The sequence below is a fragment of the Psammomys obesus genome, unplaced genomic scaffold (assembly GCF_907164565.1).
Source record: "Psammomys obesus unplaced genomic scaffold, mPsaObe1.curated_primary_1811, whole genome shotgun sequence".
Lineage (NCBI taxonomy): Eukaryota > Metazoa > Chordata > Mammalia > Rodentia > Muridae > Psammomys > Psammomys obesus.
This window is the reverse complement of record NW_026592510.1, coordinates 4,884,089-4,907,293: the sequence shown is the minus strand read 5'-3', so window position 1 is coordinate 4,907,293 and position 23,205 is coordinate 4,884,089. Positions and strand designations below refer to the sequence as shown.

The 23,205-nt window shown below is 38.5% G+C and overlaps 1 protein-coding gene across 2 annotated transcripts in view; it reads right to left on the bottom strand.

The window, feature by feature from the left end:
- Window positions 1-23,205, bottom strand: part of Rnls (renalase, FAD dependent amine oxidase) — a 230,252-nt gene that overhangs the window by 91,185 nt on the left and 115,862 nt on the right. The gene's annotated exons all lie outside the window — the stretch shown is intronic.

Below are 23,205 nucleotides of genomic sequence, written 5' to 3'. Positions count from 1 at the left end.
TTTCTTTCTTTCTTTCTTTCTTTCTTTCTTTCTTTCTTTCTTTCTTTCTTTCTTTCTTTCTTTCTTTCTGCAAGAGGATGAGAAAAAGAAAGATAGCAGCATTATTCATGGATGTCTTCCTGCAGAGACTATTGGCAGAAAGGAGAAAGGAGAATGAGAGTTAAACAGGTAGAATTACAAGGGGAAAAGCAAGAGGAGAATAAAACAAGTGAAGAAAGGGCAGCTTTAGCTCCATCAGCAGCCTGAGAACTGAGAACTGAGAATACAGTGGTGAACAGAGAGGACAACCACATTCCCAGGAGCCGCTGCTGCCCAACCCCAGCTGTTGCCAAAGACCCAAGAGCGGGGCAAAAGGACAGCTGACCCTTCTTTGAAAGTTTTCTGGATTCTCTAATTTCAGTACCCGTATTTGTTCTATAACATAATCAAGGACCATGCACGGACAGGACCTAGAACCCCTGCTCAGATGTAACCAAGAGGCAGCTCAGTCTCTATGTGGGTTCCCTAGTAAGAGGGGTAGGGGCTCTCTCTGACATAGATTCTGCTACCTGCTCTTTGATCACTCCCCCCCCCCCCCCCCCCCCCGGTGGGGCGGCCTTGCCAGGCTACAAAGGAAGAGGATGCAGGCAGTCCCGATTAGACTTGCTAGGCTGGGGTCACATGGTAGGGGAGGAGGACTCCCTCTTTCTGTGGCCTAGGCAGTTAGGGGGTAGGAGGAAAAAGGAACGAGGGTGGGACCGAGTGGAGATGAGGGAGGGGCTACAACTGGAATACAAAGTGAATAAATTATAAAAACAATTAAAAAAATCTATGTGTATAAAACGTAAATAACACTGGTGGCCTGACTTGCAGAGTGGGTTAACAAACAGGACAAAAATGGTTTCTTAAGGAAACCATTATTAATATGAACTCTGACTCTGCAGTTGGTCTTCTCCACTGTTTTGCTGGATTTTTTTTTCTTGTGTGCCTCTCTCTTCCCTCACTCCCAACCCCACCAGTGTGATGACTAACGACAAAAGAGGGAAGTTCTTAAGGAGACTAAGCATGTTACATAAACGTAGTAGCTAAAAAGTTTATATTTTCCTCATCTCAGCTAAAGGTTTCTGAAATGTGTACAAAGCATATTGTGAAAAGATAAATGTGGTGGCCCGGTGAAAGTGTTTATTATGATGTGAAAGCTTGGTTTTCTGTCTCTCTGTATAATGTGCAAGCATGCGGACATCATTTTGGAATATGATGTGATAGCATAAACAGTTAGGGTCTTCCAGAAGATCCTGCGCATGTGAGACAAACACCCTATCCAGAAAGCTGTATTGCCCTTTCTATCCTGTGAGGATGGAGGAAGAGGTGCCCTCTGTGCAACACAAGAGCTCATCAGACACGGAACTTACTAGCTTCTTGTTCTTGCAGTTCTTGGCCCTCAGACATCTAAGCAACGCATTTCATTGTTTATATAAAACACCTAGTCTAAGGTAGTGTATTATAGCATCAGCACAGACTAAGACAATTGTACTAGCAAACTGTATTTATGCATGTAATTTTTAACTTAGGAAAATTTTATTTATTTTTTTAATAGCTCTCCTTACTCAAAAAAGATTCCAGTGGGCATAGTAGTAAATTCTATTTTTCTCTGAGAATTTATTTTAAATTAACGGTATATTTTTTTCTTGAATAATGTGCTGAGAATAAAACGTCAGTTAGGAGCTATTTAGTAAAATGAAGCTTAGATAAATAGGAAATGTCACAAAAATTTTACTTTACACAAAACTGTTCAACTTTAGGAAACCATCTGTTGTGTAAACTTTTAACACGTGTTACTGCAGAGACGAGCAAATAATCATCTATACATAATGTCCTTTAGTTATTAGTTGAATGTGCCCTGAGGCCACCAGGTCCCGTCAATGACTTCTCACTTTCTGATATCATATATGAATATTCTCACAGTAAAGCCATTAGGAAGCTGATTTAATCAGCCTTGTTTTCCATTTGGGATCCCAAATCTAGAAGGGAACCTGTGCAAAAACATGCATTCAAGGTGCTAGAAATGCAGCCCTCTTCTCTGTGCCACGAGAACAAAGCCCACGGACTAGTGGTAGGTGAATCACGACTCCTTTCTTACTTCTCTAGAGCCATCACACACATGAATCACTCATTTCCATTTCAAATGATTTAAATAGAGCCCAGAATGTGTCTCTGAGTCATCAGGGTCTCTGTCTTCAATGGTGATAGCCCATATTCTCTGCTTTTCTATAAGAAATCAGTTACAAATCACAGGTCATTTCCACTATATCACAAAATGTATGTTACTTCCTTAAGGGACCAAATAAAAACAGTCAAATAATTACCTTTACTATGTGCATAAATGCCTGTCATTTTAAGCTTTCACACAGAGAAACTAAGTTTCATTGTTGACTACTCATATTTTTTTCTTATAAAATTCATTTAATTTTTTTTTTTTTAAGGAAAAACTATGTCAAAGTTGCCATTTCTGTAGTCTGGGTTCCAGATTCAAAAGGTCTGGCTTTATTTGCTATAATATCCACTGTTAAGAGTGAAGGTCAACAAGGTTATTTTTTAAGGGTTACATAGTAAATATTTTAGATCATGGACAAAACAATGTATGGTAACTATCAAGTTACCATTAAATTGGGAAAGCATTAACAGGCAATATATGAATAAATGTGCAGCTTTGTTTCAATAAAACTTTATAAAACTGGAAGACAGACTAGATTTGGCCTATTTAACTATGTAGTTTATATATATTTTTTGATATTAGTAGTCATGAAATAGTAAAGGATCCAAGAATTGGAGCCTGGAAGATGGCACAGCAATTAGAAGCACCTCCTGCTCTTGCAGCACATGGACTGGGTTCCCAGAACTCACATGGTGACTCTCAAACATTTGTAACTCCAGTCACAGGGGTAATAATGCCCTCATTTATTCTCCATAGGCACAAGGCATATAAATGGCAACATTAACACATGCAGGCAAATATTCACATAAAACGAAAGCAAATAAGTCTTTAAAAAAAGATAATGGCATGTATTTTCTGTATAGCTAACAGGAGCTAATGGTTTTGCATGTTCTTTTCATTATTAATTGTGGGGTTTTTCGTTTGCTCTTCAATAAAAATTAAGTAATTTGCCTAGAAGAAAACAAAACAATTCAAAAAATGTTTTATGCCAAGTTTGGTAAGGGAGAAAAAAAAATACAATGGGTTTTTCATATTTGTATTACAGATAAAGTAAAAAAAAGAAATTTTAATGAGTTTGCAAACATATTTATAGTTCTAGTAAGTCTGACTTTGACATTTTAATAATAATTAACATAATTAATTATTAATAATCATTAAGTTTATTATTTCACCCTATGGCAGTTTTATCTTTTCTCACATTCTTTTTTGGTCATGGCTTCAGAAACTAAAAGTTGATTTGAGCAAAGTACCATAATTGTTCTAGAGGACTAGAGCTCTGGAATTTATCACCTCCTCTCTACATCTTTGACTAAGTGCAAACAAGAAATCATGTCTGGCCACTGAAGCCAAATTATAATTTCAATTCCATGATGTGGAATACAAAACAAAAGAAAAACAAAACAAAACAAAACAAAAAATCCAAAAAAACAAAAACCACAATCCCTGTAAAAATATTGTGAAGTTTAAGCATTAAAATCAGTGATCTGTGTTAAAATGTAACAGTTTGAGGCCCTTAGAAAGGCAGCACCACAGCCCCGTTCTAGTGTGACACAGGGACTCCTCTTGAAATTAGCCCAAGAATGGAAGAATCACTTCAAAGGACTCTTTCAAAAGAGATTAAAAATCATAAAGATACATGATTTTCTTATTGTTCTTTTGGAGTTGATTCATGGCTTGGTTTAGACTTATAGAGTTCTGCTGCAGGGCAGGATGAATTTCCATGATTTCAAAAGACAGTGCTATTTCCTGTAATGACCTGTGCTGTTTTTCATCCATCAGTGAGATATACAGGAGTTGATCATTGACTGCATAGTCTATTAGCCAACATCATGTCAATCTTTGTGACCTGACCTCACTCTTTATGTTCCAAGTAATTTATATTTAATCATTCCTCCATGTTTTAGAGCATACATGCACACTTATACTTTTCTTAGCTTTTCAAAAAGTAAAATGTTTTCTCGATGGATCACGAGGAAAATAAACATGTACGCATATGTGTGAGGTAAACTTTAATGCTGTTTCACATTGATTTCATCATTGATTTTTCAATCTGCCCACCTAATTCTGATTTGTTTGCTTTCATATTCAGACTGACTGAAATAACACATTCTAGTTTTCTTCACCAAAGCACTAAAATTCACTGCTTATCTAGCTAAACAAACACACATATATTATGTATACTGTGGTTCAGAGCCCATGAAGAGAACTGAAGCCAAAGATATATTCCCTCTTTAAGAAGAACTTTAACTGGGGAGACTGGTTAGATAATTATTAGTTAACTCTTAACTGCAGATCACATGATAGTATCATTTCAGAGAGAGAGAGAGAGAGAGAGAGAGAGAGAGAGCTGTCTTTGTTCTAAAAGAGTTTAAAAAAATATACTGGTGATGTTAATCTTGAAGATGCACAGAGAATTTCCAAGAGGAATTCTTGGAAAACGTTGTTCCAAGTTGAGCAAGGATTATGTGCAAAGACATGGAGGTGTGTGAGGACATGGAGAACTCCAGAATGTCATTCAACATGGGCAAAGAAAAGGGTGAGAAAAGTTGTTGTGAGTAATGAGGCTGAAGAGATGGAACTATGCACATAGTTGTGTGTGTGTGTGTGTGTGTGTAGTTGTATATAGTTATAAACATATAGCTATATATAGAGAAGTATGTAGTTGTTTATGGCTATATAAAAAAATATATATATGTATATAGTTACATCATTCTTAGGTGTCTGCTTGTTCTACAATTCACTACATTCCAAAGCACCCTAAGAAGAAATATAACATGAACCATGAGTTATATTATATATTATATCTGATATTATTGCCCAGTAGATAATGGGACCACGCAGAAGTGTAGATGAGGTGAGCAATGTAATAATTCGAGAAGGAGTGAGGAGAGCTGAAAGCAAAGCAGTGTGGCCGAAGGGAAGGGGAACCACAATAACAGTTTCTGTGTTTATCCTATTATTTTACTCCAGGTGTCAGGCCTTCTCATGAAACCCTCACTCTAGGAAGGCTACTGAATGAAGCTATGTTTAGCTTACCGTACAGGTGGAGAGACTGACTTAGTTTGAGTAGTAAGTTCAGGTTCATATCAAACAGGAGATCTGTATTCACATACCTGTGGTTCCAAGTTTGTTTCATAAATTTTGGGATCAGGTGACTTAGTGTATTTTGTTGTGAAAATGGAGCCTGATATTGATAATTTATAAAGAATGGCAGTTTATTTTGGCTTCTAGTTCTGGAGGCCAGAAAGGCCAGAGAGTTCCCAGATTGCATGGCTTAATCTTTGACTTTTGGTGAAGACCCCATTGGGTAGAGATCACATGGCAAATATGGAAGCAAGAAAAGAGAAAGCAAGCAAGCAAGCAAGCAAGCAAGCAAGCAAACAAAGAAACAAACAAAACAAACAAAACCAAGGCTGAGCTCTCTTTCATAACAAAATAATAATCCATTCTCAGTGTATATAGTTTAGCCATATAAAAGTGAGAGATCACTCTCATTCGAAAGGCATCAGTCCATTAATGAAGTTCTATGTTCATGATCTGAATACTTCCCATGAGGCTGCCTCCCAGCACTGTTGATCAAACACCCAATAAAGCAATCAAAGTTTAACAAAAGTATCAGAGGGCACAAACCATCTATTAACACAACACCAAGGGGAGTGACATCTTTTAATAGTATCGAGAGTATCAAGAGCAACCGCAAAGGTTCTGAAAAAGAAATATCAACCAATTAGGATGAGGCAGTCATGTGTGACCTTAAGAAAGGTGGTTTGCAGAAAGGACTATGATCAAAACCAGATGGCAAAGGGCAGAGAAATGAACAAGAGGCGGGGAGCCATTAGCAGTACTGAAAACAGAGTGATTCTAAAATTTTCACCGCTTTCCAATTGCTTTTCATAAATTATGCCTCAAAGTACTCCCCTAACATATGGAAATTTTTACCCACGTCTACCATACTACATGTCAGAAAGCGGCATTTTCTAAATAATGGCAGAATGCACGTTTACCCTAGCAGAGATTTTGAAGAGAAACTGGAAATACTTAAAGTCTCTGTGTCTTTTGACAGGCCTTCTTCTTGATATTCAGCCTTCAAATAGAAATACTCACTTACTATTTGTTTGATGAATTTCTTATGTCCATAAGAAGTGAGAGAAAATGTCAATAATAAATAGTCAGATTTTCAGACTGAGGTCACATAAAACGGCAAAGTTGGGGCCAGAATAATTTTCCTCATTCTGAGCTGCTCCCAGATGTTCACACTCTACTCCAGCATGGAATGTCTTTTCAAAAATTTTTTTAAATTGTAATTTAATTACAAGATTTCTTCCTTCCCATTTCTCACTCTAACCCCTTCAATATGCCCCTTTCTCTCTCCTTCTCATTCATAGTCTCTTTTTCACTAATTGCTATTTCATGCAATTTATATGTACACACACACACACACACACACACACACACACACACACACACAGACACACACAACCTGTTCGGTCCCTGTAGTGCTACTTGCATGTATGTTTTCAGGGATGACCATTTTGTGTTGAACAGCTTGTTCTGCTCTTGATCTTTTTCTCTCTCCAGCTCCTCCTTTCCACTCTGCATCATACATTCCAGCTGTTAGCTTGTGCTGACTCTCCTCATTCATTCATTCCACTCGTGAACTGGAACTTAGCGCCCGCTATCACTTGACATTCACTTACTCATCCCACATGTGTTAAGCACGTATGTGCGCAGCACTGCTTCTGGTATGTTGACGAGGATGAATGGCATGTTCCCTTCCCTGAGAGAGCAAGCCTACTTTGAAGGAACTTGACTTCTTTATTAATTTAATCTTCAGATAGTTTTTGAGATTGTCATAAATGAATACTCTATTTACATGGCTCCTTCCAATTCCTTCCATGTTCTCATAATTTCTCCTACTTCTTCTCAAAGTCTTGATCTCATCTACCATATCTACATATGTATATATAATATATCCAATATATTATATATAATTATTCTTATTTTATGCTCACATATGTATATAACAGCATGTCGCACTCATTTGGGTGCTGCTCATATGTACATGTTCTTAGGGCTGGCCACTGGGATGGGATAACCTACTAGAGAGCTCATCTCAGGAGAAAACTGATTCTCGGTCTCTCAGTAGCCACGACTGTAATTCTTCCTCTACGTAATTCTTCCTCTACGGGGGTGGGGCTTTGTGAAATTTCCCCCATTCGCACTGGCATATCAGATTGTATTGCTATTACGCTATTATGCAAGTCTTGTAAACATAGACATTTTTTTAAATCATGAAAAGGTTTTATTTTTAAAATTATTTCTTTTATTTTTTTTTGAGTTTAAAATATTATTACATAATTTCCCTCCCCTCCAAAATTTTCCATATACCTCGCCTTGCTCTTTCAAATTTACAGTCTCTTTTTCATTAATTGTTGTTACATACAATATGCATATGTATATACACACGCACACACTTTCATACATACACATACATAATACATACATACATATTTACATACATGTGTGTGTACCAAACACTGTCAGTTTATCTTACAATATGGATGCTAACAAATGCTCTCACTTTCATTTTTAGTCTGGCCTAAACTATTAAAGGCTCATTAGTTTTGTCTTCAATTCCCACAATCAACTGTGTTTTAGGCAGGTTATATGAGCCACGCTCTCCTATGTTCTACTTGCAGAAACAGTAAGGAAGTTTCCCTTTTTTCTGTACCTTCTATGCATCTTTTCCGTTTACTAGGGACACTGCTCAGAAGCATTGCCTTAATTTGGTTACCTAATTTATATTTCATATGAAAATAAAACAGTCTCCACTGGTATGCCTGTATTAAAATTAAATAAACAGAAACCATCCCTGAAGTCATTAATACGAATTTCATAAGCTATTTTCTTTCTCAGGCTGGCTCTCTGGAAGTACATCTTCAACTTTAAAGGAACCATAAAGGAGTTCTTTATTCATTTGTTTTTGACACCTGGGCACTATTAAGTTAGTATTCTTAATTTATGCATAGAAATACATGGAAGGTTTATAATTTGGTCTTTATTCATTGAGGCTTGTCCTCAAGAGATGTACTATTAGCACAGCAGGAAATTTTCACAAAGGTAGTTAACAACATCAGCTCTGAAGGGAAAGCAGCGAGAAGGAAGTTCACACGGCTTAATTTTAGGGATGAGGAAACCGAAGCTCAGAGCAAAAAGGCTGTTGTTTACACTGTTTTAGGGCCTAGTTTCTGTTTCTTTTCTTTGTTTTTTGATGGCCTACTTTACGATCTCATAATATAAGTACGTGTGTCTGTACAAATCACTTTTCAAAGTCTTCACGTATGAGAACTCTTGGTTTCATATTATTCATATTCTTGGCTTTATGGGTTCATCTCTGTGTTGTGGACATTTTGGTTTATGATATGTAAACATGCTTTTGTTATAATCCCAAGTGTGAGGTTTCAGTTTGTTCAGAGCTGATTACTGCTGATTACATGCAGCACCATGGTCTTTGTCAGCTGGAGTTAGCTGAATTCTGAGGACATGGAGGGCAATATACAATAGCCCAGGGGAAGAGAGCACAGTGGCATGAAGGAGGTGGAAGAGGACTGCTTGTTGTGCTTGCTGGCTTGCTAGCTTGCTGGTTTTCTTGTTATCTGGCCTTCTGGATATCCTGATGATGGACATTGGTATTGCCCCCCGCCCCCAATCCTACGACCCTACCCACCAGGAAGAAGTAAAGAGGGTCATGTCCCCTTTATCTTCCAACTTTCTTTTTCCCCTACCTGGGGTTGGGGGGTTGAAAGGGAGATATAAGCTTTATGGAACTCCCAGATACAGTAGCGCCTTTAAAAAATCAGCACCTACATCTCTGACTGTAATTCCTTCTCACAAGAAATCCTATAATATAGGTATAGTTTTACATGGGAAAATGACAAAAGCAGAAAGATTCTTTTAAAGTTTATAGGTAAAAATTTTTCATTAGCTGCCTTTTTGTCATAACTCTTCCATTAAAAAGTACTATAAATATTTCCATGACTCTTCTGTACACAAATGACCCTTCCCATAAAGGAGTCAGTCAGCTAACCAAACTTGGCTTTTGAATTGATTGTAATGACTTTACCAGATTACCTCTATGTTCTCACAACTACTTCAACGAAAGAATAGAAGCCTGATCTTGAGAGGAATATTTCTTAAGATAAATAGGGAGAAAGTCAGGATGTGGGTGTCTAGAGCAGTGGAGAAAGGAGTGAAGAGAGGATAAAATGTGCCCACATCTTCTAGGCTTAAATGCTTTCTTCAACCAATGTGCCTGAAGCTCATATGGGAAGCAAACAGATGCTAGCGAGAATGTGTGAGCTTGTAGGCAGACTATGGTTCTTCAGGTCCAATTTTTTTTTTCTTTTGACAGTGTCTCATTCTGTAGCCTAGGGACCCTTGGTTAGCCTCCTGTCTCAGCATGAAAAGCACTAGGATTATACATTTGAGCCACTACACCTGTCTGAACAAAGACATCCTGGCAGGTTGGCAAAGAGATTTCATCACTGAGTGAGGTGAATTTTTTTAAGCATATGGGCAAATGAGTCTAAAAATAGTTGAAACAGTACATGCCTCTTCCCAAATAAACCATCCATGCTATAGTTGGAGCTCGTGATGAAGCTTAGAAGGCATATGGCTCTGGAACAAACTAGAATTCAAGAGCACACTGAGGTTGTAGTTAAAGCCAAAGATAGATTACTAATTTTTATGTCATTGACTAAACTGAAATTTCATACCCCAAACTTCAAGTTTATTAGACTGTGTTGGCTGGCACTTCCTCAATTGCTTTCTCGGTGGGTCTACACAGCGACTTTGGTTTGTGTGTCTTTTAGGGTAAAAGCTGATTTCACACACATTTATTAGCTACATAACCAAGCAAGTTATTTGGGGCTGGAGAGTAGAGAGCACTGGCCACGCCCACTCTTCTGGAGGACTGGGTTTTGATTCCCAGCACCCATTTGGTGGCTCTCAGCCATTTGGAACTCAGTTCCAAAGGGTTTGACGCCCTCTTCTGGCCTCTCTGAACACTGCACGCACATGCTGCACAGACATGCATGCAGGCAAAACACCCTCACACATGAAGTAAAAATAGATAAGTCTTTTAAAAAAAAAGCCAGTTCCTTGTTTTACCATCTGCTAATGTTACAAATCTGAAGATTGCCCGCAGCAGTAGCCCTGCACTTATTAAGATGGCATACATGAGCCTTAGTAGAGTATAGTCCTTAGATTAGAATCCTGGCACACAGTGATTGCTCAGGGATAGCCATCACACTCTGGAAAGGATGTTTGTTCTATCTTCTAGACTAGAGGTGGTTATAGATTTCTTGACAAACATGTCAGGAAACAGGGGAAGAGGCTGCATTAGGAAACTTTCCAGCAGCTGTGGTTTTTAGGTGTCTCGCTCCTTATGTCTGATCTGTACTTCCCTGGGAGTGACCTATAGAGTGGCTTCTTGCATGCTTTCTTAGCACTCTCGCTTTTCTGACAGAAGTTAGCATGGCCAGACCTGCCTTGAGCTTCTCTGATCCCTACTTTCATTTTTCATCACTGGAAATCTGCCTTATTAGTTGAGGCACATTAAAAATGTTCCCTCTCCTTTCCTTAGAGAAAATGATTCAGTGGATCGTAAGTACGTGAAGATTTTAAAATTATTGAAATAACTTGACTTATATAATTATTGGATAACTTGACTTATTTTTTTCTTTTCTCTACAAAGGGAAATATAGAAATTGTGTTAATCAGAAAAGCTGACAAGGTGTTTTTATGGACAAGCATATGCAATTTTTGTAAATAGAATCACACTTGCAAAAAATGGTATTAGGATTCTGTTTAAAATTTTTCCTATCTATCCTAGCTCTGACCAAATTGGATAAAAAAAGATGAAGCAATTTTAAAAACATAGTTACACCGCTTGATGGCAATGCAGTCAGTTGCAGAGTGGCTTCCTAAATTCTTGAGAACCCAGGAAACAAGGTTATTGCAGCCCCAAGAGTATCTTTGCTCAGTTAACATTTGGGGATTCATGAAGCACAAAGACCAAATCTTAAAGAATTTAATGTTTATTGTTTATAAACCAGATTCTCATCCTATGTAGCTTGATGAGAATTTCCGCTAGAGACATTACTGAATTATTTCACAGACTTCCATATGGGAATTCTCAATAATATAGGATGGGAATCTGGCCTTCCCAGACTTCATGAAATGTTTGGAGAGGGGAGTGAGAGGTCAGCTAAGTTATTTTTCTTTTATTTTTCTGTATTCATCTGGGGAATGTTGTATATTTTTCAGTCAAAATTTTATGTGTTTAAAAATTAGAGATGGTCTTAAGTAGCAGGGTCTAAGAACTACAGAACTGGCATTTAGTCAAATGGATTTGCAAGTGGCATGAGAAGATAATTCTCAAACTTTTAAAATTCTGTTTCCTTTTATGTGCTTCCAACAATTACACAATCTTGAGAACAAATGTCACATGTAAGGTAGCGTTTAGACTCGAAGGCCTTTGAGTAATGAAATGGCTCCCTTTTATAATGGACAGGAATAAACAATTATGAAGAATTTTCATCAGCAATACTTTGCATAGGAGAGCTGTAAAGAGTCCACTTTGCTAGTTTCATAGACAAATTAGAAAGTGCTGTAATGATTTGAAATATGGCATATTTACCAAAGGCCAAAGTGCTGACAGTGTTGAATAATATGGTAAAAGTCCAGCTCCTGAAGTAGGAGCTACAGCCCTTCAAACACACGTTATTAAGACAAGGACAAGATCTCAACATTCAGCCCACAGGACAGTGAGAAAACCAGTTCATTGTAAGGGTCCTTCGTTTTTACTTCATGAAATTGCAAGCTTAAGGTACCCAGCAGGATATCTTTTCTGGGACTTTTATGGTTTGGGTTTTGGATGATCGTGTATCATAATTTTATATACTACAGAGACTTTTTTTTTTTAAAGATTTATTGTTTTACTTTATGTTTGTGTTTTCCTGGATGTGTGTATGTGCGTGGCTGGTGACCACAGAGGACAAAAGACAGTATCAGATCCCTAGAACTGGAGTTACAAATGGTGGGTGCTGCGAACCAAAACTAGGTCCTCTGCAATAACAGCTGTTAACTGCTGAAAATCTTTCCAACCGGCAGATGTGTTCTTATCAATAGGCAAATATGAATAGAAAACTGCACTTTTGTGACTGTGTTGATTGTTCTGAATTACTGTCTATAAAGTTATATGACTACTCTCAGGAAGTTAATGCTCTGAAATGGATTCCCATGGGCTTTAAAACTACACAGAATATTCACTTTAAATTATGACAAGGTTATTAAACATTCAGTAAATCCATAATATAAATAGTGAAACCCCACCACTCAGATAAAAATTCTTTGTGAACACGAAACACTGAATAACCATTTTTGGGTATGAGAATGCTGAAGAATTAAGTAAATGATTTTTAACTGCATACTTGGGGACACTAAAGTTCTCCTGTTATTGCATTTGATTCTTAAAACAGCTCTGATATGCAGAGATAATAAACTATAATTTATAGTTGAGGAAGTAAAAGCTCAGAGGTAAACCGACTTTACCCAGGTCATTCAGGTAGTGTGTGATGTGTATGGATCTTAAAACTGCCTCCCATCCCCCCAAAAAACCAAAAAACCAAAAAACAAAAAACAAAACAAAAAAAAATCTGCCTTCCCAACACTGGCCTTTGCTCACTGTAACACAATGAAAGTTCAGTAGCATGTGTTGGATCACTTGGAAGATGTGCATTATTAGCTTCATCATATTATATTACATATTGTACAATATAATATATATCAGCATATATTATATTTTATTTGTGACAACATTGTATTGTGATGTTATTACAATTAATGGCATTTCTTCAGGTTTGGCCATCGAAGTGTTGCTGTTTATTTCATCAAAGGCTTATGTAATCTGACAGAGCGCAATGTTGAATAAATGCCTGCCTACAAGGCACTTTTTACAGAGATCAAATATGCACCTTCCACCCCTGTCTCAGTAGGGCTCTCAGAGAATTGTACAAGTGGATCAAGAGGCCGTGGTGTTCAACAGTTCCATCTCTTAGCAGTGAGTACTTGGGACATGCACTTATAATGTGAGACCTGAAGAAAGAATTTTTGTAGAAAGAACTGTGTTCTCAAGCATCTTACAAATGTTCCCTTAAAGCAATTTTCACAATGACTTTACTCCTTCCTGTTCAGCCACTCCAATGGCCAAATCTTCAGCAAGAATATGGGTTAGGGAGGCCCAGAGTGCTCAGTGCTCTCTCTGAGTTGACAATGCTTTCATTTGCTTACCAAAGTTACAGCAGCTTCAATGTGGCCCAAGGGAAGCTTGAGATCTTTTTAAAGCACAGATGTACCATCTAAGGACAAATAATGCCCTTGTCATGCAAATGCTACTTCAAGGATGCCTCCTAACTCTTTCTTGCAAAATGTTGAAGCCTAGACCTGACTCTGTGAAGAACTGTGTCTCAGAGACATTCCCATGGTCACTGCCAGAACATATTCCACTGGCTGCTAGAGGTCTCTCTCCTGCGCTATAAGCATTCTTGTGTCCACACAAAATTCTCTCTCTCTCTCTCTCTCTCTGTGACTTCTTCATGGGAGAAAAAGATGAGATATACAGAAGAAAATAAGATTTAGACCACACACTATTTTATTCCAATACAAGTTAGTCTATTTTTGTAATTTTTATGTATTTTGAAAGATATAGTATCAGTAGGACAAATCAAAACATTTAAAAAAACTGAAATAGCCAAAGTCTTTAAATGAAATAAAAACATCTTATTTTTCTGTTTTTAGAATTTGAACAGCATTTTCTTTTCCACATTCTTCTTTTCTGATGCTGTATAGTATTTAACAGAGAGCATTCGATTTAGGGTTAGAAGGCACAGTCTTTGTTCTAGCCATATGTACCATTTTAGTTTTTCTTGATTATTATTTCATAATTTTCAAAAATGATAGTTAGAAATGATCTCCTTGATATTTTGTGAGAATAAAATGAGAATATGCTTATGAAGGCCACTGAGACAGGTCCTACTGTATCATAGGCATGTAGTCTTTAGAATCATTATATTATTATTATTATTATTATTATTATTATTATTATTATTATTATTAAACATAATATCCTATTTCCCTTCCCAGGGAGATTCATGCACCCTTCCCTGAGTGATAATGGGTAGATGGGTGGCTGGGTGGTAGGGGTGTGGGAGACAGGAACAGGAGGTATCAGGTCAGGGATGGACCGATGGAGAGAGTCACTAGGAGAGACAACTGGAATCAGGGGCCATCTCTTCGGTAAGCTAGACACCCAGGACAATGGGAACTGCTAGAAATCTATGAGGGAGACCATAATTAAGACTCCTAACATTGGGGAATATGGAGCCTGACCCGATTTTCTCCTGTAACCAGGCAAGGGTTCCACTGGAGAAATCGGGACTCCAATCCAGCCACCAAACAAATCTGGGACCTACCTATGAGCTGTGCTGGGGGAAAGGTGGTACAGAAATCGCGGCAGTGGTCAACCAATAACTGCTCCAGTTTGAGACCCACGTCATGAGAGGAAGGTCACTCCTGACACTGCAGGGAGGCCTGGGAGCCCGATGCTATGCAGCCCAGAGACCTAGGACAGAACCAAACACGACTGGAAGACAAACAAACAAACAAACAAACAAAAACAACTCAATGGTGTGATTCCTAATGGTATTCTGCTAGGCTCATAGACTTGTGCCTAGCCCAATTGTCAACAGAGGGGCTTCATAGAGCAAGTGATAGAAACAGATACAGAGAGTCACAGCAAAACATTAGGTGGAGCTTGGGGAATCCTGCAGAAGAGGAAGAAGAAGGCTTATAGAAGCCAGAGGGGTCAAAGAAACCACAAGAAAACCCTCAGAATCAACTAACCTGGGATAATGGGGTCTCACAGAGACTGAAAGAACAACCATGAAGCCTCCATTGGACTGATGCTCTGAGTATATGTTACAGTTGTGTAGCTTGGTGTACTTGTGGGACTCCTAACAGTGGGAGTAGAGGCTGTCTCTGACTCTTTCGCCTGCTTGTGGAACCCTTCTTCTCAAACTGGGTTGCCTTATTTAGTTTTAATACAAGGTGAGGTGTCTAGTCTTACTGCAACTTTATATGCCATAGTTGGTTGATATCTATGAGAGGCCTGCCCTTTTCTGAAGATAAACAAAGGAGGAGTGTATAAGGGGCCAAAAGGGAGATAGGGAGGAACTGGAGGTGAAGAGGGAGGAGAAACTATGGTCAGGATGTAAAAAAAAAATAGTAATAAAAAGAATATCAGGTAAATACAAAATCTTTCACATTGGGTACACATTAGTACTTTTCTTATTGCTGTGACAGAAAGAGGAAGGATGTATTTTGGCTCAGTTTGAGGACACAGTCCATCATAGTTGGAAAGAAATGGATGTGGGAGCATGGAGTGGTTTGTCACGTTGTGCCCACACCCTCCTTGCAGAGAATCTACACATTGTCTGACCTTAGCGTCTTTCTGAAAACTTGATACATGACCACCTCACCCTTGCATGTTTTGTTCCTACAAAACCAGGACCACAGGGTTGACAGTGTAATGTTCTGCTGCCATCTCAAGATGCAGTCTGGCCTGTTGGACGATAGTAGCAACAGCCTCAGCAGACTCTGTGTGCATTTAGAGGACAACTCTGGGGAAATGCTTTCCTCACAGCCATTTTTGAGTAGGCCACCTGCTGCTGGAAACCTTAGATTGCAGCTTCAAACTGTGTCACAGTCCTCAAAAAACAACCTTGTGCTTGTTTTTCTGTCAGCTCATCACAGCCTAGAATCATTTGAGAAGAATGAAAATAATTGAGAAAAATGCCCTTACTAGATTGGCCTGATGGCAAGCCTGCAGGACATTTTCTTTATTAAAGAATGATGTGTTATCACTTGACTTTTTGATCTTAGCCATTCTGATGGGTGTAAGGTGAAATCTCAGGGTCATTTTGTTTGCATTTCCCTGATGACTAAGGTCTGAGCATTTCTTCAAGAGTTTCTCTGCCATTTGATATTCATCTATTGAGACTTCTCTATTTAGTCTGAACCCCATTTCTTAATTGGATTACTTGATTTGTTGCTGTTTAACTCCTTGAGTTCTTTATATAAAAAAGTCAAGTGACAACACAGAGGATGTGGAGAAAGGTGAACCCTCCTCCATTGCTGGTATGAATGTGAACTTGCACAACCACTTTGGAAATCAATCTGGTTCTTTCTCAGAAAATTAGGAATAGTGCTACCTCAAGATCCAGCTATACCAATCCTAGGCATATATCCAAAATATGCTCAAGTATACAACAAGGACATTTGCTTAACCATGTTCGTGGCAGTTTATTCATAATAGACAAATTCTGGAAACAACGTACAGAAATTGTGGTACATTTACACAATGGAATACTACTCAGCAATTACAAACAAGGAAGTCATGAAATTTGCAGGCAAATGGTGGGAACTAGAAAAGATCATCCCGAGTGAGGTAACCTAGAAGCAGGAAGACACACATGGCATATACTCATTTATAAGTACATATTAGAATATAATATAAGATAAACATACTAAAATCAGTATACACTTAAAGAAGCTAAGAAGGAGGACCCTGGGTAAAATGATCAATCGTCATTCAGGAAGGCACAAGGATAGACATGAGAAAAGGGAGAAAACATCCCTGTGTTCTGTCTACCACAGAAGGCCTCTGAAAGACTCTGCCTGGCAGGGTATCGCAGCAAGTGCTGAGATTCATAACCAAACCTTTGACAGAATGCAAAAAATCTTATGAAAGAAGGGGGGATAGAAAGACCTGGGTGTGACAGGAGCTCCACAAGGAGAGCAACAGAACCAAAAAATCTGGGCCCAACAGTCTTTTCTGAGACTGATACTCCAGTCAAAGACCATGCATGGAGATATCCTAGAACCCCTGCACAGAGGTAGCCCATGGCAGCTCAGTCTCCAAGTAGGTGACCTAATAAGGGGAAGAGGGACTGTCTCTGACATGAACTGATTGGCCTGCTCTTTGATCACCTCCCCCTGAGGAGGAAGCAGCCTTACCAGGACACACAGGGAGACAATGAAGCCAGTCCTGATGAGACCTGATAGGCTAGGGTCAAAGGGAAGGGGAGGAGGACCTCCCTTATCAGTGGACTGAGGAAGAAGCATGGGAGGAGAAGAGGGAGGGAGAGCAGAATTGGGAGGAGTTTAGGGAGGGGACTACAGCTGAGATAGAAAGTGAATAAATTGTAATAAATAAAAAAAATTTTAAAAAACACTTAAGAAAAGAATGATGTGGCAGTGGTGTTTATAAGAAAGCAGGATGAGCAAGCCACAGGAGGCAAGCCCGTAAGCAGTGATCCTCCAGGCCTCTGCATCAGGTCCTGCTTTTAGGCTTGAGTCCTCACTGATGGACTATGATGTAAGTTAAAGTAAACCCTTTCCTCCCCAAGTCGCTTTTGGTCATGGTGTTTTATCATATGTTTTCTACCTTAGCAGCTCTAAGGTAGGCCTCAAAGATGCACATTCAGATTCTTCACTACAGTGGCTCCACTCTTCGGTACTGGTTTTCTGCATTAGCTGCTTTCCTTATTGCTTTGACAAAATGCCCGACACATGCAGCTTGAGGAAGGTGGCGGTTTTTGGTTCACAGTTTGAAGGGATAGTCCTTTATGCTGTGGAAGGCCTAGAGGTGGGAGTTTGTGCAGTGGTCACATTCAGGGTGAGTCTTACTTCAGCAGTACCATGTCTTAAGAAATGCACTCAGATACAAACTCTGATGTTGGTTGTTCGTTCCTCTGGTGTTTCCAAATGCTATCAAGGTGATAGTCAAGATTAGCTTCGCAGGAAATGTGAGTACCATACAATTCATTCAGACTTGCGTACTGATAAATAGGAAAGTGTCCAATGATGTTTGATTTTCAGTATAGCTATCCAAATTTCCTAGGTTTGCTATACAATTGTCACAAAATGAATAGATTCACACTAGAGAAATGTGTTCTTCCACACTTTCAGGAGTGAAATATTCCAATTCAAGGTGTTGGTAGATTCACACTTGCTAGGGGAGAGTCTATTGCATGTTCTTGTTTCCAATAACTGTTGTCTTTCTTAGCTTATGGCTACATTACTTAAGTTTCCGCCAGACTGTATTGTCTTCTCTTCTTTATGACTATTTTATGAGGACATATTTTAAGTGGCTCCCGAACTCATCTAGGTAATCTGAGTGTTCCTTTTCAAGACTTTTATTTTGCCTCCCTCTGCAAAGACCAGTATTCCAAATGATGCCATGTTTATGGGTTCCAGTGATTAACTTGTAAACATTTTGAGTCAAGGGGCACCACTGAATCTATTAGAACAGAATTAAACACTATCCTCATTTGTAATATAAGGGTATGTCTGGGTTTGAAAAGTTACTTGTGTCTGACTGGCTTCCTGCAATTAGATCACATCCGTACCAGCAACCCAAATAAAATGAACTCACCCATACCTTCATATGCCAGTTTGCTGCCATTTCGCTCATCTGTGCTTTCTCCACACAGCAGGACTCCTAAATTGGCCCTTCAATGAGATCACTTTCTTTAACCACTTACCTTTCAAATCCATATTGTATTCTATTATTAAGTTCATTGCCCACAAATATTTCTTTGTCATTTACATATGTGATCCATCAAGATCCCTTGATAGCTGTTTTATTGTATGCTATGAAAAAAAAAAAAAAAAAGCACCCAGCATTCATAGCCCAGCATTGAAGGCCTTATATAGCCTAGACACAATGTTCTGTCCCAGCCAGTCTGCTTGCTGGGATGTCCTTTATCTGTGCTGCTGACAATACATCTACATAGTATATTCTTTATTTTTGATTCCTTCTGTTTTAAAAAGCTCCTTACAACAGCCCACACATCATTGTTCTTGTTACCACCCATTATAAAATGTCATTCTAGTTTGTAACTCATCTCTGATGTGCTTATTGTCTTATCTCATCTTGACCTGGCTCTTCAACGACAGAATTTTACCAAATAATTGTAGGAGCAAAATTTCTACTGTCCATATGCATAAGTAGATAACTCCTGATAAGGCTTATACCTTTAAAGAGAAATGTTCTTTCTTTTATTAACATGTGCTCTGTTTTGAAACAATCACTTACATTTTCAATGACTACTTCACACAAACATTAAGCACAGCTTTCCTATAAGTATTTTCTTATACTTCATCCTGTAGTTAACATTGATTTCTCAGTGTTTCCTTTTGGATAGTTTTAAAATGCTATATTTTGCAGAAGAATGGAGAATAAAAACTAGAATCCTTGAAGCAAAACTTAATTCCACAAGGAATGTGACTTTTATCTCCATAGTTACTATTTCAAAACCAAGATATGGCATGTAGCAAATAAAACTACATTTGGCCTTTCACTTCTTTCAAGGAATTAGAAATATTTTTTTTTGTCTTTTTCGAGACAAGGTTTCTCTGTGTAGCCTTGACTGTTCTAGACTTGCTTTGTAAAACAAAGTGGTCTCAAACTCACAGTGATCCATTTACCTTTGCCTTGCTGAGTGTTGGGATTAAAGGCATATGCCACCACCGCCCAGTGAGATAGACTTTTTTTTTTAAGGATATTTTTTAAAATTTCAATATAAAAACTTCCTATAACTTATTTTTTCTTTTTATCTTCTTTTACGGTAGTTTATACAGTTGCAGTTTCATCTAGAATCACAAACATACACATTATAGTCTCTCATGCAAACATTCTATTTTACAGCAGGTCATAATCATATAATACTACAAAAGTAAATTTTATCTGATTACAATACTAGATATTCTAACCAAGGCATTTCTTAAAGGTCGAAATAGATTTTTTTTAAATGGTCTGAATTTCCGTTAGTGAACACTGACTGTTGAATTGTTATTCTTTTAGAGACCTAGAGATTATTAGGGCTGGTCTTTACAATTAACTGTCTGCTAATTGTGATTAATTATCTGAACAGATGTCTGATCTTGGTTTAATAGTGTTCCAGGGGCATGATCTGGTCTTCTTAGGTGTGAAGCAGGATGGACATCCCACAAAAGACAAGATTGTGAAAAAAGAGTTCTAGGGGCATGATCTGATCCTAGGCGTGAAGCTCCACAGAAGACAAGATTATGAACAAAAAAGAAAGAGGGGGAGTTCACTTTTTCATCCTTTGTTGTTATTGTAATTGTTTTTTTTAAATTATGAAATTCTATTAGTACTTTTTAAAACTGCAAGGGCATTGTTGATGGATCTAAATTTACCATATATCCTCTTTTATATTAAGACATTCTAGGATCCTCTTTTTTTAAAAGCAGTTTCTATGGAATCTAATTTCTACTTTTTCTACTAGCAATGCTCATGATCCCAAGTTACAGTTACATGTATCAGTATGCTGATACATGGCATGTCAGCATTTTATGTCTCTTATATCATAAGGACGTGGAATTCATATTATCCCCAAAATATTATTAATAGACACCATGGTATACTGTTCTTAATACTTCTTTAGTAACTAATTTTATAGAAAAAGACACCAGACTGACTTTGTTACATTTCTAAGGATTTGTCACATCTGAAGGAACACTGACTTTACTGAATATTTCTCTTTTTAAAGAAAATAATTCATTGAATAAAGAGTAATGATGAGTTTATGGATTTAAGAGTCTCCTGAAGCTAAAAATGCTTACAACATATTTGAGTCAAATAAATACAACAGATTTGATAATAATTTCGAAATAGGCTTTAGGTAACTGCTTATAAATCTTGCTCACTGGATTTTTAAAAAATTAGGCAACCATATTGGCCATCTCAGTATTTATCAGTGAAACCTTGTTTGTTTTCAATCGCTAGGATTACACATTGGTTATTACACAGCCTCCTGGCTGTCTTGGGTTCTCTTATGGCATTAACTCTTACAGGAATTGCAGTGATACTGAGGGCAGGTGTGGGTCCTCTCTCAGAAACGCTCCCAGCTCTCCAGTATGGGATGGCACAGGGTAAAGAGCACAACTTGGCACAGAACTGAAGTGCCTGGGCTCTTGGGGTATGCATCTAAGTTCTGAATATGGTTCAGCCACTTACTGCCTATGTGACTTGAGTCCAGTTTGTTACTTTTGCATCTTGCTTTTCTCATTTGTCATGCAAAAACTTGTTTTATTGCCTCTGTCCCTCTCCTTTATCTTACTATATTTTCCTACATAGTTTTACTATATCCTGGTATGAGCTATCTGTTGCTCATTTGTTCCTCCATTTTCAACTAGAATTAAGGGTCCATGAGTGCTTGGATCGTGTCTTGTTCTCTCCATGCACGTGAGAGTGCATGAACATACTGAGCACATCTATATAACATGACAGAGGAACGAGTGGGTGCATGAGTGGAAAACAGAAATGGATGCTGACTCTGTAGAATGTCAGCTCCACAGGACGCCTCTGGAAGACTGGTGAAATTAAGCAGAGAAAGTCTGGAAGGCCGTCACTACAATAAATTAGATAAGCCAGGAACATCACTAGGAAAGTCACATCTAGAAAAGGGCGGTCATGTTTTAAAGGTATTTTAATAAAAGTTGATGGACTGTGACTCTCTGAGAAGCAGAACATAGGAAAATCAGCCTGACAACTTTCACTGAAGTAGGAACAGCCACTGGGAATGGCTCTGTGCCAGCTGGTCACTTCAGGTAGCACTCACTGTCCTCAAGTGTTGTGCTGTCAACCATGTCCATCCAGCTGGGGCATTAGTCTCCCTTGTGGATCTATAGTTAGAGGCAAATGCTTTGTTCATAAGGCAATGAGTCAAGAAAGCTGTGCATCTAGGTCCCCAAAATGCTGGCACTCAGCTGCTGCATTTACACACTGTCTAGATGCAAAGGATTTTAATACATGAATTCAGATTAAGGGACATGCATTGCAGCAAATGCTCTCAGCCCCTGGGGAGGAGGAGGTGCCCAGAATCAAAGACCACCCTGGTCTCTGGAACAAGCTTCACCATCACGTGGCTGTTCTAGACCCAGTCACCGGCATTTAGAATATGTAACGAGAACTTGCACGGCCCTCCAGAGTCCTGCTCATTTATTAAACAACCTCTTAGACAGACTTGGGTTTGGCTATGTCTGATAATCAGGATGCTCAAGCATATTGCTGCGCAGCGTAAATATGGGTGGTTTCCACACCACAGCCATTAGCGCGATATTCCTGAAAAGCTTGAAGAGGAGGGAGAGAGTTGTGAATACAACACCTCACCCCCATCCACGCCTTCTCTACACTTCATCGGAACAGATGGCCCAGAGGCAGTCCCTATCTCTTGCAATGTTTTGAAACACTTTTTGTAAGGTAAACAACGCTGCCGGAGCATTTTTATTAGTGCAGGAAATTAGATTAAAAGTTAAATGCTCTCGTGTCAATTCTCAGTCTCCAAAGTATAGATAAAGCTAATGGACACCAAATCAGTAAAAATAAAGTACAACGTGCACAAGAAGTAACACTTGTGTAACTCTGTTGGCAAATTCCCACTTTGCTCCGCTGTAATGCAGCACATGACCGTTCCCTGTGTGCCCACAGGTTACCGTTTCCACTGTGCTGCATTCACTTTTATTTTGATATGCAATAAATTTAAGGTGGTTTCGAGTAAGTCATCTCATTAGGCACCATTTTGGATTATTGTACCAAGCATAAGGCATACATACAGCTTGATGCAGAAGTCTAAAGCACAGTTTACAATCTGGTTATTGCAAACCAGTAACTAAAGGCACAGAACAGTGTCTGTTAGCTGACAGGCAAGTGTTTTAGACGTTAGTTGTTATAGGAAAAAAATGATTTCTGAAGTCTGTGTATTAAACATTCACATAAGTAAAGAGGAAAGAAATGCATTCTCACAAGAAAACATAGCAAGAATAAAGATGGAAGGGTTTGGGTTGGAGGGATGATGAACGATAGC